Genomic DNA, 10810 nt, shown 5'->3' with positions numbered 1-10810 from the left:
GAGGATCTGCAGCCGGGCGCCTCCGAACGGTCAAACAGACCCTGCTGCACAAGTCGGGCTGACCGAGACGTACAGGAGGAAGTTCCGGGGGTGCAGAGGGGACAGGGGAGACCCATGTGGACCTGGCCTCCCGCCTGGCGCAATCCTGCCGCAAGTGGGTGCTCGGGGTGGGGCCCAGACCGCACAGGACCTGCTTAAGCTGCTGATGCTGGAGCAGTTCTATGGAGCGTGTCCGCCCAGCCTGAGGCTGTGGCTCCAGGACCGGAGGCCAGAGGATCCGCAGGAGGCCGGGAGGCTGGCGGACGAGCTCACGGAGAGCCGGACCAGGGTGAACGGGAGTCCCGGAGAGAGAGGGAATCGCGCACCACAGCACAGGGGAACCCCGGGATACAGAGCAGACAGCACCCCCACTACGTCACACAAGGCCACCCCCCACAGCTCATGACCCCCCCGCTGCACTAAGAGTACGTCTGCACTAGCCCCCTAGATGATCTAGGGACGCTAATGAGGGCAACAGCAGTTACAAATCAAGCCCAGGATTTAAATCTCCCGTGCTTGCTCTGCATCTTCCCGGCCGCTCGCCATTTTAGAAATTGACTGGCCCGAAGTATCTGCCCGCGTCTGCCCGCAGCAGTGAAACGGGATTCCGGAATAAAGCCCTAAATCGAATTAGGTGGGAAACCTCATTCCACGAGGAATACCTCCTAAAACCTCATTCTGTACTGGCCTCTCCTGCCCCCCCTGGCCAGCGCCCCCACCTCATTCTGGACTGGCCTGTTCCCCCCCCCCCGGGCCAGCGCCCCCAGCTCATTCTGGACTGGCCTGTTCCCCCCCCCCCGGGCCAGCGCCCCCACCTCATTCTGGACTGGCCTCTCCCGCCCCCCCTGGCCAGCGCCCCCACCTCATTCTGGACTGGCCTCTCCCGCCCCCCCTGGCCAGCGCCCCCGCCTCATTCTGGACTGGCCTCTCCCGCCCCCCCTGGCCAGCGCCCCCGCCTCATTCTGGACTGGCCTCTCCCGCCCCCCCTGGCCAGCGCCCCCGCCTCATTCTGGACTGGCCTCTCCCGCCCCCCTCGGGCCAGCGCCCCTGCCTCATTCTGGACTGGCCTCTCCCGCCCCCCCCCCCGGGCCAGTGCCCCCACCTCATTCTGGACTGGCCTCTCCCGCCCCCCCTGGCCAGCGCCCCCGCCTCATTCTGGACTGGCCTCTCCCGCCCCCTCGGGCCAGCGCCCCCGCCTCATTCTGGACTGGCCTCTCCCGCCCCCCCTGGCCAGCGCCCCCGCCTCATTCTGGACTGGCCTCTCCCGCCCCCCCTGGCCAGCGCCCCCGCCTCATTCTGGACTGGCCTCTCCCGCCCCCCCACCCGGGCCAGTGCCCCCACCTCATTCTGGACTGGCCTCTCCCGCCCCCCGCCCCGGGCCAGCGCCCCCGCCTCATTCTGGACTGGCCTGTTCTCCCCCCCCGGGCCAGCACCCCCGCCTCATTCTGGACTGGCCTCTCCCGCCCCCCCTGGCCAGCGCCCCCGCCTCATTCTGGACTGGCCTCTCCCGCCCCCCTCGGGCCAGCGCCCCCACCTCATTCTGGACTGGCCTCTCCCGCCCCCCCACCCGGGCCAGTGCCCCCGCCTCATTCTGGACTGGCCTCTCCCGCCCCCCCCCCCCGGGCCAGCGCCCCCACCTCATTCTGGACTGGCCTGTTCCCCCCCCCTGGCCAGCGCCCCCGCCTCATTCTGGACTGGCCTGTTCCCCCCCCCCCCCCGGGCCAGTGCCCCCGCCTCATTCTGGACTGGTCTGTTCCCCCCCCCGGGCCAGCGCCCCCGCCTCATTCTGGACTGGTCTGTTCCCCCCCCCCGGGCCAGCGCCCCCGCCTCATTCTGGACTGGTCTGTTCCCCCCCCCCGGGCCAGCGCCCCCGCCTCATTCTGGACTGGCCTCTCCCGCCCCCCCCCGGCCAGCGCCCCCGCCTCATTCTGGACTGGCCTCTCCCGCCCCCCCCCCCGGGCCAGCGCCCCCACCTCATTCTGGACTGGCCTCTCCCGCCCCCCCCGGGCCAGCGCCCCCGCCTCATTCTGGACTGGCCTCTCCCGCCCCCCCCCCAGGCCAGCGCCCCCGCCTCATTCTGGACTGGCCTGTTCCCCCCCCCGGGCCAGCGCCCCCACCTCATTCTGGACTGGCCTGTTCCCCCCCCCCCCGGGCCAGCGCCCCCGCCTCATTCTGGACTGGCCTGTTCCCCCCCCCCGGGCCAGCGCCCCCACCTCATTCTGGACTGGCCTGTTCCCCCCCCGGGCCAGCGCCCCCGCCTCATTCTGGACTGGCCTCTCCCGCCCCCCCCCCCCCCGGGCCAGTGCCCCCGCCTCATTCTGGACTGGCCTGTTCTCCCCCCTTCCCCCCGGGCCAGCGCCCCCGCCTCATTCTGGACTAGTGATAGAAATGTAGCCGTGTTAGTCTGGGGTAGTTGAAGCAAAATGCAGGACAATGTAGCACTTTAAAGACTAACAAGATGGTTTATTAGATGATGAGCTTTCGTGGGAGGAAGTGGGTCTGGCCCACGAAAGCTCATCATCTAATAAACCATCTTGTTAGTCTTTAAAGTGCTACATTGTCCTGCATTTTGCTTCATTCTGGACTGGCCTCTCCCGCCCCCCCCCCGGGCCAGCGCCCCCGCCTCATTCTGGGCTGTCCCCCCCCCCGCCCCGTGCCAGGCACTCTGCTGCCTCCAGGGCTTCCAGGCTGACTGCAGAGCCGTGCAACATGTGCCCCTGTACAGGGCCAGCACTGGCAGCTTCCCCCTGCTCCATGTGGCCCTGCCCTGCCCTGGAAGGCAAAGAGAATTCTGGCCCCGCGGCCCAGTCGTCTCTGGGGAGTGTCAGCCAAGGGCCAGCCGTGGAGGGGCTCTGCAGGGAGGCACCAGGCGCTGGGCGGAGATGGCCGGTGGGGTTTGCACTGTGGCTATGTGCCCCAGCTGCCCTGGATGCAGTGCCAAGCTCTGCCCTAGGCCGTCCCCTCGGCTCCGTGCTGGCTGGGACCAGCCTCCGGCAGGAGGTGGCCTGAGGAGGTCAGATTGGCAGGGCCATTCCCTCCTGTCTCCCAGCCCTGGAGCTGGGGGGCCCCGGGGTCTCCCTGGGCGCGGAGGCAGCTAGTTGGCACCACGGTTCCGATGCGCCGTGGTTCTTGGGGCATGGAGCTGGGCAAGCCCCCTCCCGAAGCAGCCGCTCGGCCCCAAACAGCCGTGTTTTACATAAAGGCCAATTGGATACTTGGGTTCTAATTGCACAGCACCTTCTTCCTCAAGATCGGCCCCCCCCGGCGGAGCCTGCCACTGGCAGTACTCGGAGACTGGCCGGGGGCTGCACCCGCAGGGCCCCAGCATGACAGGAGCAGCCAGCCTGATGCCCGGGGCAATGCCAGGTGCCACGGGGCTGTGGGCTCCACGCCAGGCAGCGTGGCCGACTCTCGTGCCTGTTGTGAGTCGTCAGCGGGACGGGTTCCCGAGGGCCCAGCGCGGAGTCGCGTGGATTGCTGAGGGTCCCTGGAGAAAAGGGGCGTTCCTAGCCCCCGCAGGCACCAGGTTACGGGGGGGAGGGGTGTCGCAAGCAGTCGGCCTCCCCAACCCCCCCCTTGCTGCCAGCATTTACACCAGGGTTACCTGGGAAGGGTGTCCATGGGAGGGGGACAGGCTTGCTGAAGGGTCACCGGGCCAGGCCCTCGAGAGCCTCCCTGGGGCAGCGCGGCAGGAAACGGGGCCCCAGTGAGTTTGTGCGTTGGTGTTTACACTCCCCGTGGGGGGAGAGACTCGGCGTCTGCGAAGCAGGGGGATTTTCGGGGTGCAATTGGCACCTTTCCATCCTGTGGCGGGATAATTCTCCAGTCCCTGTCACGGCCCTTCAGCCGACGCGGTTCCACAGACGGGCTGCGGAGATGAAAGCGCCCGGGAAGGCTGCTCCAGACCGGCCCAAGGGACGGGGGAGATGGGAGAGCAGGCCCAAGAAAGGGGCACGCAGAGAACCAAATCCCCACGCAGCCAGGAGCAAGAGGCCGTAAAGGGCTGGTAGAGAGGGAGATGGGGTACGTCTACACTAGGCCGGTAGTTGGAGCTAGGTAGGGTAATTAGGGCAAGTGGAGTGGCAAACGAAGCCCGGGATTTAAATATCCCAGGCTTCATTTGCATGTTCCTGGGCACCGCCATTTTTAAATCCCCCTTCGTCCGAACTGCACGCGGCACGGAGTAGGGAGTTCGAATTCAGGAGTCTAATTCGAACGACCGTTACTCCTGGTGGAGTGAGGATTTAAATGAGTGTTCGACCCCCGGGCTTCATTTGAACGCCGCTTGCCCTAATCACCCCACCTAGCTCGAACTGACGAGCTCGTGTAGACGTACCCATGGGGGCGTCGGGGACGCAGAAACACACCTGCCATGTGGAGAAAAGGGAAGGTGTGTTTGAAGTTGGACAGCGCTTGGGTATTTTTATATTTTGACATTTCAGCGCCTGCCTGGCCCTGATTAAGTTGTTTAAACAAACGCGTTGCAGGGGTAGAAAAAAAAATGATGTCTCTGAAAACTGTAGGTACTGGGGTACTTCTAATATTTTTCAAGAGGTGCTTTATAAAAAAGGTTGAGAAACATGGGTTTAACCAGTTAGACGGAGGGGTGGGGGCCCCCCGCGGGTACCAGGCCCTCCATGGACAGAGGCTGCCCCAGTTAACCGGTTCATCTTTGGCAGGTGCCTGGACAAGGCTGGGGCCCAGGGGTTGGACAGCCAGCAGGGGCAAGGGCAGGCTGACCCCAGGTCCCTAGGGCTGTGGCCTGGGCAGTCGGGGTTAGGAGCAATGCTCCCTCTCATCTTCTCCAGCCATGTGCAGAACACTGCTTGTGTGACCACAGGTGTGCGATGTGCACCACAGCAGAAACCAGCCAGCAGCTGGGCAAGCCCTGACCGTCGCCCGAGCGCCTGCGACCGCACGTCCGGGACCCCCGCCAGACCCTTGGGGGGGCCACAGGCCCCTGAACCCAGCCCTTGGCCAAACCCCAGAGCACCCATCCCCCCAGGTAGCCCCCCCTTCCTTTGTTCAAACCCCTCCCCTGGCCGGGTGAGAAACCTTGGCTGGCGCTGGGGCGCCCCCGGGCAGTGCTACAGCCACCGGCCAGCAGGAGGCAGCCCCAGCCCAAGCAGCGAGCAGGGACAGGCGAGCAGAGTGGGCCCAGGGCCACTAGACAGCCCCCCCCCCCAGGTCACAGCGTTTGTCACTGACACAGGGAGTTCATGTGTGTGGGGCTGGGGACGCCCTGCTGGCAGCACCGAGCTCCGTTGCTGGGGGGGGCACACGCGGGGGAGGAATCCCTGGGGTGGTGTGTGGGGAGAAGAATGGGGGTACATGGGGGGTTGTGTGGGGGAAGGAGGTAAATAAGGGCTCTGTGGGGGTGTGGGAGAGAGGCTGGGGCGCACTAAGGGCCATGTGGAGGGGGGGCGGAGGTGCAGGGGGGGCCGTGTGGGGGAGGGAGGATGGGGTGCATGGAAATGTGGGGTTGGGGGTGCATGGGGAGGTGGGTGGGGGAGAGGGGTGCAAAGGGGGCCGTGTGGGGGAGGGAAGATGGGGTGTAGAGAGGGCCATGTGGGGGCAGGGGGATGGGGTGCACAGGGAGGGGGTGGGGGAGAGGGGTGCATACAGGGCCATGCGGGGGAGGGAGGGATAGGGTGCCGGGGGAGGGGTGCAGACGGGGCCGTGCTTGGGAGGGAGGGAGGATGAGGTGCAAGGAGAGGGGTGCTGACGGGGCCGAGCGGGGGAGGAAGGACGGGGTGCCCGGGGAGGGGGGTGCAGACGGGGCGGGGGAGTTAGGATGGGGTGCTCGGGGAGGGGGGTGCAGACGGGGCGGGGCGCTCGGGGAGGGGGTGCAGCGGGGGAGGGAGGATGGGGTGCCCGGGGAGGGGGGTGCAGACGGGGCGGGGGAGGGAGGATGGGGTGCCCGGGGAGGGGGGTGCAGACGGGGCGGGGGAGGAAGGATGGGGTGCTCGGGGAGGGGGGTGCAGACGGGGCGGGGCGCTCGGGGAGGGGGTGCAGCCGGGGCGGGGGAGGGAGGATGGGGTGCCCGGGGAGGGGGGTGCAGCCGGGGCGGGGGAGGGAGGATGGGGTGCTCGGGGAGGGGGTGCAGCCGGGGCGGGGGAGGGAGGATGGGGTGCTCGGGGAGGGGGGTGCAGACGGGGCGGGGCGCTCGGGGAGGGGGTGCAGCCGGGGCGGGGGAGGGAGGATGGAGTGCCCGGGGAGGGGGGTGCAGACGGGGCGGGGGAGGAAGGATGGGGTGCCCGGGGAGGGGGGTGCAGACGGGGCGGGGGAGGAAGGATGGGGTGCCCGGGGAGGGGGGTGCAGACGGGGCGGGGGAGGAAGGATGGGGTGCTCGGGGAGGGGGGTGCAGACGGGGCGGGGGAGGAAGGATGGGGTGCCCGGGGAGGGGGGTGCAGACGGGGCGGGGGAGGAAGGATGGGGTGCTCGGGGAGGGGGGTGCAGACGGGGCGGGGGAGGAAGGATGGGGTGCCTGGGGAGGGGGGTGCAGACGGGGCGGGGCGCTCGGGGAGGGGGTGCAGCCGGGTCGGGGGAGGGAGGATGGGGTGCCCGGGGAGGGGGGTGCAGACGGGGCGGGGTGCCCGGGGAGGGGGTGCAGCCGGGGCGGGGTGCCCGGGGAGGGGGGTGCCCGGGAAGGGGGGTGCCCGGGGAGGGGGTGCAGCCGGGGCGGGATGCCCGGGGAGGGGGGTGCCCGGAGAGGGGGTGCAGACGGGGCGGGGCGCTCGGGGAGGGGGGTGCAGACGGGGCGGGGGAGGGAGGATGGGGTGCCCGGGGAGGGGGGTGCAGACGGGGCGGGGGAGGAAGGATGGGGTGCTCGGGGGAGGGGGGTGCAGACGGGGCGGGGGAGGAAGGATGGGGTGCCCGGGGAGGGGGGTGCAGACGGGGCGGGGGAGGAAGGATGGGGTGCTCGGGGAGGGGGGTGCAGACGGGGCGGGGGAGGAAGGATGGGGTGCCCGGGGAGGGGGGTGCAGACGGGGCGGGGCGCTCGGGGAGGGGGTGCAGCCGGGTCGGGGGGAGGGGAGGATGGGGTGCCCGGGGAGGGGGGGTGCAGACGGGGCGGGGTGCCCGGGGAGGGGGTGCAGCCGGGGCGGGGTGCCCGGGGAGGGGGGTGCCCGGGAAGGGGGGTGCAGACGGGGCGGGGTGCCCGGAGAGGGGGTGCAGCCGGGGCGGGGTGCCCGGGGAGGGGGGTGCCCGGGAAGGGGGTGCAGACGGGGCGGGGTGCCCGGAGAGGGGGTGCAGCCGGGGCGGGGTGCCCGGGGAGGGGGTGCAGCTGGGGCGGGGTGCCCGGGGAGGGGGTGCAGCCGGGGCGGGGGGTGCAGCCGGGGCGGGGTGCCCGGGGAGGGGGGTGCCCGGAGAGGGGGTGCAGCCGGGGCGGGATGCCCGGGGAGGGGGTGCCCGGAGAGGGGGTGCAGCCGGGGCGGGATGCCCGGGGAGGGGGGTGCCCGGAGAGGGGGTGCAGACGGGCGGGGCGCTCGGGGAGGGGGGTGCAGACGGGGCGGGGGAGGGAGGATGGGGTGCCCGGGGAGGGGGGTGCCCGGGGAGGGGGTGCAGCCGGGGCGGGGTGCCCGGGGAGGGGGGTGCCCGGGGAGGGGTGCCCGGGGCGGGGCGGGGTGCCCGGGGAGGGGGTGCAGCCGGGGCGGGGTGCCCGGGGAGGGGGTGCAGCCGGGGCGGGGCGCCCGGGGAGGGGGTGCAGCCGGGGCGGGGTGCCCGGGGAGGGGGTGCAGCCGGGGCGGGGTGCCCGGGGGAGGGGGGTGCCCGGGGAGGGGTGCCCGGGGCGGGGCGGGGTGCCCGGGGAGGGGGTGCAGCCGGGGCGGGGCGGGGTGCCCGGGGAGGGGGTGCAGCCGGGGCGGGGTGCCCGGGGAGGGGGTGCAGCCGGGGCGGGGCGGGGTGCCCGGAGAAGGGGTGCAGCCGGGGCGGGGCGGGGTGCCCGGGGAGGGGGTGCAGCCGGGGCGGGGTGCCCGGGGAGGGGGGTGCCCGGGAAGGGGGGTGCCCGGAGAGGGGGTGCAGCCGGGGCGGGGTGCCCGGGGAGGGGGTGCAGAGGGATCCCTGGGGCGGGATGTAGCGGGGGGCGGGGGCGGGATGTAGCGGGGGGCGGACGCGGCCGCGCGGGGAGGCGGGAGCGGGCGCAGCCGGCGCAATACGCCCCCTCGGAGCGGGCGGCCCGGCCCGGCGGCGGGTCCGTGGGGCGCCGGCTGCGCCCGGCAGCGCCGCGTTCTGCGCGTCCTCGGTAGGGGCCGGGCGGGCCGGGCCGGGCTGGGAGGCGGCTCCCCTCGCCCGGCGCGTCAGTCAGACTCCAGCTCTCACCGCTCGCTCCGCCGGCTCCGCTCCGCCAGCCCCGGCCCCGGCCCCGCGCCGGAGGCGCCGCTGCCCAGGTAAGAGCCGCCGCGGGGCCAGGGGCGCGCTGGGGGGGGGGGGTCCTGCTGGCCGGGGCAGACCCAACTTCCCCGGCTCTCCGCGCTGCAAACTTTCCTGCCGATCGGGCCGGTCCCTGCCGGGGTTCCTGGGGGCCCTGGAGCGCTGCCGGGATTGCGGGGCCGCTCCAGGTGACTCGCTGGGGCCCCAAAGCCGCAGTGGCGCGGGGGGGGGGGGGTGACTGGACACACAGTCGCCGCGTTACACCAGCCCCCCGAGTCACTGGGGGTGCCCGGTCACAGCGTGTGGCCACAGCCTGCCTGGGTCGTGGGGGGGGGGGGGGTCACAGCCTGCCTGGGTCGGGGGGGGGGGAGAGGTCACAGCCTGCCTGGGTCGTGGGGGGGGGGGGGTCACAGCCTGCCTGGGTCGTGGGGGGGGGGGGGTCACAGCCTGCCTGGGTCGTGGGGGGGGAGGTCACAGCCTGCCTGGGTCGGGGGGGGGGGGAGAGGTCACAGCCTGCCTAGGTTGGGGGTGTGTGTGTCACAGCCTGCCTGGGTCGGGGGGGGGGGTCACAGCCTGCCTGGGTTGTGGGGTGGGGGGGGTCACAGCCTGCCTGGGTCGGGGGGGGGTCACAGCCTGCCTAGGTTGGGGGTGTGGGTGTCACAGCCTGCCTGGGTTGTGGGGGGGGGGGGGCACAGCCTGCCTGGGTCGGGGGGGGGGGGGGTCACAGCCTGCCTGGGTTGTGGGGGGGGGCACAGCCTGCCTAGGTTGGGGGTGTGGGTGTCACAGCCTGCCTGGGTTGTGGGGGGGGGGGTCACAGCCTGCCTGGGTTGTGGGGGGGGGCACAGCCTGCCTGGGTTGTGGGGGGGGGCACAGCCTATGGCCATAGCCTCTCTGGATGGGGGTGTAGGTCCGGAGTGTGGTCTGGCAAAGTCTGTTGCTCTGTGCCCACTGGCCCCCGAGCTAGACGGCCTGGGCAGGAAGCCCTGTGAGCCCAGGGCCCCTGCCACCTCCCTGCGGCGGTGGAGTGGGGGAAGGCGCCCGCTGGGGTGTGTGGCCGGGGCCGGGGCTCGGGCAAGCGGAGGTGACCGCAGAGGCTGCAGATGAGCTCTTCTGCACCTTGCCTGGGCAGCGCCCCAGCCAGGCACTTGCCCACATCCCATGCATCCCCGGGTCTGGCCTGCGGCTCCAGGGCGCCCTGCTCTGCAGCACCCGGGTGCCCCTAGAAGCCGCAAGGCTCCTTTGCCGCGTGGCTCTTTGCTCCTGTCGAAGCATGAAGGGTTACGCAAGCTGCCAGCACATGGGGGCATCTGCCCTGTGCGGGAGCTGCCCGCTAACGGCCGGCCCGGCCCCAGGCTGCCCCCTGCTTCCTCTTGGCAGAGTCGGGCTCCGTCTTGCTCAGTGAAGCCACGTAAACTCACAATAGGGGCACTAAACCCGCACGCTGCTCCTTTAGACCCGGCTCCCGAGCACCTCGGAGCAGCTCTGCACAGCCAGCCGGACAGTGGGCTGCAGCTCGCTTGGGGCCCGTACGGCAAAGCGCCTGGTGCCCTGGCGTGGGAGCCCCTAGCAGCCTCAGCCTCTTGGTCCCTCGGGGCCCAAATGTTCCTCAAGTTAGTTTCTTTCTCCTTTTCAATGTCGTTGGTCCGCGGACGCCTGCAAGAGCCAGGGCTGCGCCTGCTCCTGCGAAGCACCACAAGGCAGCAAGCGCGAGGGCCCAGCTGGAGCGAGCCTGGGGGGGCGAAGGGAGCCTCTCCCTCCCTGATGAAGGGCGCAGGCAGGGGGAGCTGCAGCCCCAGGCTCGCCGTGCCTGGCAGGTTACAGCCTGAGCTGTCATCTCGCTTCTGCTGCAGAAATTGCAAAGGCAAACTCTTTCCCCAGGACCTGTTTCCCTGCTCAGGAGACGCTGATATTTACCAGGCATTGGAAACCTGCAGATGCCAGCGCGATGGAGCCTGGCCTCTCTCGCAGGGACCTCACAACGTCAGGGTGTGCTAGGGCTCTGCTCCCCACCTCCCTTGCCGACAAGCACGTGCAGCCGGCCCCTCTCCCAGCTCCAGATCTGGGCACGAGTGCCCCAAGCATGCTGCCCTCAGAGAGAGACTTGCCGGGCTGAGACCTCCCTGATGCTGCTGCAGCTCCCAGGGCGGTTCTCTGTCTCTGACCAACCCCTGGAAATGCTGACATGGCCTCCGGCTGATGACTAGAGCATGAAGCGGAGTCCAAGGCAGCCCGCGGCCGGCTCAGTGCGGTGAAAGAGCCCCGCAGACTGGGCAGGGACGGGTGGGTTGTTAACAGCTCACAGTGTGTGTGAAAAAATCACCTTGTGACACACAGTAAATACCAACGTTGCCCCTGCAATACAGATCGACCACTTGCCCTTTGCTTGTGGTGCCTGATAGGG

The 10810-nt window shown here is 70.8% G+C and overlaps 1 protein-coding gene across 2 annotated transcripts in view; it reads left to right on the top strand.

The window, feature by feature from the left end:
* Nucleotides 1-8186: 8186 nt before the first annotated feature.
* Nucleotides 8187-10810, top strand: part of CDH22 (cadherin 22) — a 108022-nt gene continuing 105398 nt past the window's right edge. Inside the window, exon 1 of one of the 2 annotated variants that reach the window (XM_075916203.2) lies at nucleotides 8187-8426. The gene's annotated coding sequence lies outside the window, so the exon portion shown is untranslated. The remainder of the gene's footprint in view (nucleotides 8427-10810) is intronic. The other variant, XM_075916202.2, reaches the window with a different exon arrangement.

Source organism: Pelodiscus sinensis, chromosome 17 (genome assembly GCF_052426305.1).
Source record: "Pelodiscus sinensis isolate ZL-2025 chromosome 17, ASM5242630v1, whole genome shotgun sequence".
Taxonomy (NCBI): domain Eukaryota; kingdom Metazoa; phylum Chordata; order Testudines; family Trionychidae; genus Pelodiscus; species Pelodiscus sinensis.
This window is presented reverse-complemented; position numbering and strand designations above follow the sequence as displayed.